The 8430-nt window shown below is 29.4% G+C and overlaps 1 long non-coding RNA gene across 1 annotated transcript; it reads right to left on the bottom strand.

Moving 5' to 3' along the window:
• Positions 1-2626: 2626 nt before the first annotated feature.
• LOC107791729 (uncharacterized) lies at positions 2627-6235 on the bottom strand. Its single transcript, XR_001649322.2, has 2 exons — positions 6082-6235; positions 2627-2965 (listed from the first exon to the last, which is right to left on the bottom strand). It is a non-coding gene; the product is annotated as an uncharacterized LOC107791729 (long non-coding RNA).
• Between the last annotated feature and the right edge of the window lie 2195 nt (positions 6236-8430).

Below are 8430 nucleotides of genomic sequence, written 5' to 3'. Positions count from 1 at the left end.
ACTTCTGTCAGGACAGACTGAGTCGCTTAGCGATCCTGCAAAATATAGGCGCTCTTTGGTAAATTATTGTGATTCAGTTTATGAATTCTCCTTGTGATAGTCATTGGGATGTAGTTGTCCCCAATTTTCAGTATATAAAATCAGCTTCACAAAAGATTATTGTTTGAGGATCGGGGACATGAGCAGATCGTTGGATACTCAGATGCTAATTGGGCATGATGAACTTCTAATAGACATTCTATGTCTGGATATTGCGTTTTAGTAGGAGGTAATTTAGTATCTTGGAAGAGCAATAAATAGAGTGTGATTGCCCGGTCTAGTGCAGAAGCAGAATATCGAGCAATGGCTATGGCAACATGTGAGCTAGTGTGGATCAAACAGTTGCTCAAGGAGTTGAAATTTAGTGAGATCAGCAAGATGGAACTTGTGTGTGATAATCAAGTTGGCGTTCATATTGCATCAAATCCGGTGTTCCATGAGAGATCTAAACACATTGAGATTGACTATCACTTCGTGAGAGAAAAGATACTCTTAGAAAATATTGCTACAAAGTTTGTGAAGTCGAATGATCAGCTTGCAGATATTTTCACCAAGTTCCTCACTGGTCCTCTTATTAGTTACATATCTTACAAGCTCGGTACATATGATTTGTATGCACCGTCTTGAAGGGGAGTGTTAGATAGTTATGTAATTAGTCCTACTCCCACATAAAATAGGAGTAGAATATGTTACAGTTATAAATAGGGCTCGTTGTATTATAATTAATTAACCAATAATATTAATTCCTGTGCTAGTTCTCACATGAACTGCATTTGATGTTTATGTTCCAATGAAGGTTCTATATTTTTGAGACCAATAGAGATTTGAAGAGTATGAATTTGGGTGTGACATCTCAAAGTTTAATATTGGGGTTTTGACATAGTTACCCACAAAAACAAAATTATTTATCCTTGTCTATCCATTTGTTTTTCTTCCTATAAACTACATTTTCTACCCATAATAATTTTTGTGGGGAATTTTTCCTTTATTCTCCAATTCTTTTTTTTTATTTCTACGCTTCTTTTCTTCTTCTTTTTTTTCTTTTCTCCTTTTCTTTTTTTCTCGTTTTCTTCTTATTTTTTCTTTTCTAATTCATTTAACTTTTTTTTATTCTTTTTCTCTTCATTACTATTTTCACTGTTTTTATTATTTTTTTTATACAATAAGAAAAAATAACTGATATAGTAAATATTTGTTCACTTTTTTTAATATAAATAATGCAATATACCTTCTATTTTTTTTCTTTCTCATTTATTAAATTTAATTATTAAACTAAAATAATATTAGTTGTCACTTGATCTAATTCACTGAATATTACATTGATTGCTGCATAATCAGATTCTAAGAATCAACACGTGATTGCCATGCAAACCTTGATCTACTTCCCTATAAATATTAGTACACACTCTACCATTAGCAGTAATACAACCAGTTATAGAGCAAGAAAATATAATCTACGACAACCAGATCTCCATATATACTAGTTAGAATAAAAATGACGATAAAATATTAAAAAATACAACATAAGTATAAGTAGCAAAAAAGACTTCTAGTACCATGTAACACCAATATGGTATATATGTATACCAACAGAGCATGTGATTTCTCTAGAATATTGCTACACCTATCTGCAACTATACTACTATACCAAAACATTAAAGGACGCAATAAAAGTATGAGAAAATTACATGCTTGTATTGCAAGCTAAATATTCGCAAAACAACTTGCTCATTTTGTATACTAAAAGGGTATATAGTTGTATGGAGTTGTTTCAACAATTGCCTATAACTATAAAAACTATTACATAATACACATAATTTATGTTCATCGGCACACAAAAATTTCAGATTGCAACTCATGTTCATATAAATAATTTCATAATAGAATTCACTTAAGATGCAGCTAAAACAACCAAAACAATATTCAACTACCATATGATACCAACATGGCATATAACTATACCAACATGGTATACAATTTACTAGTTAATTCCCAGCAACTATATGACTATACTACTATTACATAACACACATGCATAAAGAGAAAAATAAAAAAATAGTGTACCATTTATTAATATAATAAGGTATTTCAAGATATTGTACTATATTACTATTATTAAGAGAAAATCAAATATTGCACCAATTAAATGCAACTAATACAACCAAAAAATGATCCAACTAGCTTATGATACCAATATAGTATATAGCTATACTAATAGGGTATATAGTTGGAATGAATTGTATACTAAAATGGTATATTTGTATCCTATTTGAGTATACAATAGAAAATCGTCTTCTTCTCTAGTTCAACTATATTTCAACCCAAATTTCTAAAATCTACTACAAAATCTCCACCAAATTGACTAAAACTTTAGCTACAACCTCAAATCAACTTTTCAAACAAACTTATACAGGATCAGATCAAAACAATTAAAAACTCAAACAAACCAAGTTATGAGTTTCAAGCTTCAAGGTCCTTCAATGGTGGATTTAAATTTTTGTACAATAAATCTCCAAAAACCAGCATCAAAAGTACAATCTACACATCAAAGAACAATAACTAACGAATTTCAACAGTAAAACACTATAAAAAAATCAGATCTGGCATTTTGAACTCATTCATATGAAGTTTCAAAAATTGTTTCTTGAATTACAAATTATTTCAAAAACTGATCAAAGAATTACAGCGGGTTATCTTAAAGAATCCAAAACTATATTATGGCCATTTGTTGGTCATTACAATGGGAGACTAATTAATCGCTACCCCTTGAAAGCAATTTGACAGTGCCTGTTGTACCAAAACGTCTAGTTGCTGGTGGTATGACTCTTGATGGTGATAAGACTTGGGCAAAAGAAAAGTTGTAAGAATCTATTCCCAGCCGACTCTGCAATCAACCCCTCCCTCCAAAGAAGCCATCAGTCGTGAACTTCAAAAATTGGAGGAATGTAAAATGAGGAAGAAGAAGAAGAGGAACAAAATAATGACGGGTAAATAATTGGGAACGCATGAGTGGGAGTAGTAAATAGTTTGGGCCTGAACATTAAATGATAAATAGTTTGGAATTAATGGGTATAAAGTGAGATTTTCTCTTGAATATTGCCTACAATTCAATGTAGATTCTGGAGACGGTCCCCATGGAGAATTTGTATGTCCAAGAACTAAATATTACCCTCCTATTAAATGTAGAATCAACAAATAATTTGCAAAGGTAATAATTATAATTGCGTATAAGGTAAATTAAAGTTAATAATTTAGTGTCATAAATATTAGAATTTTCTACGGAATTTAAATAAGGAAAGATTAAATAACCAAAATTTTAGTGTCATAAATATTAGAATTTTCTACGGAATTTAAATAAGGAAAGATTAAATAACCAAAATTTTAGTTGTTTTGAAAGTTTAAATAATAGAAAATTTAGTGAATGACGTTTTTGTCCCATATGAATAGACAATATCTAAGAATATTTTACAAAATCCTAGCAACAATAAGTAATTAACAAACATGCCAGCTAATTATCTATATTTCTGGCCGAAACATTTAAAGCTTTACCAATTCAATTCCTAAATTATCGCCCATAATATCATATCATCTCCCATAACGGCTAAGTATAATGATGGCAAGACATGTCATATAAAAATCAAGAATTATTTACTGGGAATCTACAATGCATTATCAAAATTTACACCCCATTCATTCATTTGATATGTCTTTCTTGTACAACGCAAAGACAGACTACAATCGTCTATTTATACTTTAATTATCATATTATTGTTGTTTTATAACCTAATAAACAATTAATTTTAATAATAAATATTCATGGTTTAAAGCAAGTATATCTAATATATACATACACACACAAAGACTCTATTATTTACATACTACTATTATATACTATGTATTTGGATATAAAAAGTAGGCCAAATACATATACAACCCATTCGACTTGGCACTTTCATTTTGGCATTCTATTTCTACCTTATTCCATTTTGGCCCTCAAACTCTATTTTATATGTTCCATTTGGCCCTCCAACTTTATTTTGTATGTTCCACTTTAGCACAAGAGCTAAAATCAGTGAAAAAAATATAGCGCGTGTGTATACACAAATCTGAGGTGTAATAAATATCCAATTAAATGTTGCCACTTGGTTTTTTCATCCATGTCAAACGGGTCAATAATAAAATACCTGAACCCGACCGTATTTCTTTTTTATCCACAGCAGCCCCATCTTTATTCTCTAAGTTCCAAAGCTTTCATCTGCCGATTTCATACCTGACCCGTTTAGATGAAATAAACTCACAAAAAATATGGTCGGGTTTAGGTATTTTAGTATTGACTCGTTTGGTATGGATGAAAAAACCAGGTGACAACATTTAATTTACGCCTCAGATTTGTGTATACACACGCGCTATATTTTTTGCACTGATTTCAGCTTTTGTGTTAAAATGGAACATAAGAAATAGAGTTGGAGGGCCAAAATGGAACATATAAAATAGAGTTGGAGGGCCAAAATGGAACAAGGTAGAGATGAAATGCCAAAATGAAAAATGGTGCCTAGTTGAATGGGCTGCATATGTATTTCGCCTATATAGCATATTACTATTAACTACATCGTTATGGGTGGTATATCCATATTATACAATAACTTGAACATAAGTTGTTAATCATACATTGATTGACTAGATGAATATATATACGATATATATATATTCGACGTATATTAAATTTGATAGTTTGCTTTGACGTGATGAATAACATTGTTATATGAGCATATTAAAAAATATACAACTTATTTTTAGACTATATTATATTATCGGCCAACAATTCTCTTTAATACGAGTACAAATGATTTTGTTTGTTACAAAACACACACACACACACACACACATATATATATATATATATATATATATATACTAGTTTCTCAAAACGTGCGTTGCACGTTGTATCTTGTTAGTTATTAAAAAAAAACTTGTATACTGAAAATATTTCTCTAAGAATCTAAGAATATTTATAAAACTACATTATCAAAAATCAATGTTGTACAAATATTATATAACATAATTATAATACCTTTTTTATATATTTTTTAATAATACTTAGAGCATTGAAATTAGCTAACTATAGGAATCCTACTTTTGATTAAATTTACGTTATTATGTGAATGCCCACAAATTCGTCCGGCAAATACTATAATTTTGAAAGCATAGGGTATTGTAAAGAAAAGTAATAGACAGAGAAGACCCATATCTACAAAGTTTTAGAGGCCAATACAATAACTTTGCATTGTTGATATTAAACCATTCGAAATATTATCTTCTTATGATACGCCTAAATGAAAAATCAAAACAAAACATAAATAGTGCAATAAAAAGGCGTCAATTGTAGGAAAATATTGTAAATCATCCAAATAAAAGTATTCAACAATACAGAAAATTAAGAAAAATCTAATTTATAAGTACCATTAGCTAGATTCAACATTTTCCTTTAAGAGAAGAGATAATTTCAGATCTCCAATTTGAAATTATAACCTATTCTATAAAAGTTTTTTATTTTCACAGACAATTGATTTGAACGAAAATGGTCCACGTTAAGTTGTATTATTATTATTATTATTATTATTATTATTATTATTAAATTTAATTGTACTATTTTATTATGCGTTTCTCTTGAGAAAAAGTTTTTATTTTTACCAACTTTAGAAACAACGCAGTACTAATGTATTGCATTCGTGTATGTTTGCTTTTCCTTTTTCACAACAACCTAATAAACTTTTTTAGGAGATATTATAAATAAAAAGTTAGTTAGAGTTTTTTAATTCCATAAAAATATTTAGGGATAAATAATAGTCACTATGAAAGTAGACATCCATTAGAACTATAATTAAATTGAAGCTGATAAATAATTCTTGCATCTCAAATTGAAGATTGTTTCTCGGATTGAAATAAAAAAGTAAATAAAAAGTTGAATTAGAATATGAACCCGATTATGTTTCCATCAAATTCTTCCGGTCTATCAAGGTGATTGGGTGACTCAGAAAATACCTTGCCAAACGGTGTGGGAGAAGTGATGAGGGGATTGCTTCTATCGGTTAATCTCCTCCTTTTGTTCACTGTTCTTGTTACATCGGGTGCCACTTGCACATAAATATCTTCTTTAGATGATAAGACCATATCCTTTGCACATAAATGTCTTCTTAACGCTACGTCGCACCTTTTCGGAAATTTATTTTTCTCATGAATTGTAACACAAATGTTTATTTAACTATTATTATTATTATTATCTTTATATATTACTAAAAGGATATTTTGGTAATTTAACTTTTTAATTTTGACTTCCCCCTTTCAATATAGTACTAGTTTCTCGGCACATACGTTGCACGAGCATATTGAGTCATGTAATATGCGATTTTATAAAATAATATTAATATTATTTAAACAAAGCTTTCAGTAAATGGTTGTACAAGAAAGAATATGTCGAGATTAGAATAATTGATATAGTCAAAACCTACAAAGTTGAACAATCAAAATTCAATTAAATATATGTGAAATATTTTATTTATTTTGATTTTATGCGGTACAAACATGTAATGAATAGTACCTTATCCAATACTTCTTTATAGACGATATTCCCCGTGTATGTTCATTTTATTTGAATTAGTTGTTCTGTCATGACAGGACTCTTGTTGTCTATACTAATATTCCTCTTGAAAGTAGTACCACTGTTACTAACATGCAAATTATCTCACAAAAGTAATAAGTATCAAATAATTATGTGTGAAAATAGTTCATAAATTCCTTAAATGTTTTACCAAGATAGTGCCGTCACTATATTTTTCCCGTCTTCCAAGGATACAAATCATTTTGAATTTTTTGGGATAGGAATGTCATTGTTGGATTCCTTTATAATGGCGTTATTAGTAAAAATAATTCCAACTTCTCTGTGCATTGAAGAGTAATTGGGAAAACACGATATGTTGGGTCATTAAGAATATAGTAGCTCATATTTGGTTCAGAGAAATTCTACTATTCTACATATTAGGGAAAATATTGCTTGGATCTTTACCCCTTTTAAAAACTTTAACCAACAGTTGAAGTCATTTATAAAAATAATATAAATTAGTAAAAAATATAATATAAATTTAAAATGGCATTACTCTTCGTCAATTAATATTATAAGACTAAAATTTACATTGTGACTTGAACTTTTGTGTCTTACCAAAACCTCTTCGAGTTATTATACTTTTATTGTTGATCAGTCACATGAATATATTTTTTGTGCTGAGAAACAAAAGAATAAATAAATCTGACCCACAAAAAGCAATGGTACGAAGAAAACTTTTGTAAATCATATTTTTTTCTTTACATTTTCACTTTATCTAAGAATTTAGGACTTTAAACAAAGACTCTTGTTTAGAATAATTAGTGTAGAAACTACCTTTAAGGCTACAAAAAAAGAAGAAGGAGCAATCTCAAACTTTAGGATTGACATGTTAACAAAATTATATTAAGAAAGATTTTCTTAAAGAGGTCTCCTGGAAACAGCCTCTCTACCTTTCGGAGTAGGGGTAAGGTCTGCGTACATACAATCCTCCCCAGACCCCACTTGTGGGATTATACTGGGTCGTTGTTGTTGTTGTTGTTTCTTAAAGATGATTTAGTCATAAAAGGAGAGTACATATTCAAATAACAGATGTTACAGTAGATGCGATAATATGTTCCAGGAACTTTACTGTTCCCTGTTCCAATACTCCCTGAAAACGAAAAGAAGATCAATGAAACAAGCAACAAAGAAACATTTTTAGAATCATGTTTGACATCCCAATTCAAGGGCAAAGCAACAAACGCAATTAGATCTACTCCATAACATTTAGACATCCAAATTAATAGTCTGTGTCAATCATACTACCTTTAGAATTGAATTTTGAACTCATGGTTGATATCAATTTTGGGAAAGAAGTAACATAGTCATAACTTTAAATTATCTATCCTACCATTCATATAAATAGGACTTTACAAAATCACGAAAAATAGGGAATAGTTAAATAGATTATAAATGGAGGCTTGTGTATGGAAAGGTTGTGATCTTAAAGAAGAAGCATGAAACGTTGCTTGCTTAGCCGTTAAAAGTAGGCGTCTATCACTTGCATCTATTTGTAGTTTTTTAATATTTAAATTAAATATGTTAGTTTAGTAAATAAGGAGGGATATTTTAGTAATTTAACTTTTGACTTAAGGGCTTTCCACTTTTAATATAGTATATATATATATATATATATATATATATATATATATATATCATCATCATCATATCATATCATCATATCATCATACTATACTAAAAGTGGGAACATTATAAGTCAAAAGTTAATTTACAAATTTACCCATCAAAAA

Source organism: Nicotiana tabacum, chromosome 22, assembly GCF_000715075.1.
Source record: "Nicotiana tabacum cultivar K326 chromosome 22, ASM71507v2, whole genome shotgun sequence".
Lineage (NCBI taxonomy): Eukaryota > Viridiplantae > Streptophyta > Magnoliopsida > Solanales > Solanaceae > Nicotiana > Nicotiana tabacum.
Note: the sequence above shows the minus strand (reverse complement) of the source record. Positions and strands in the feature narration are given on the sequence as shown.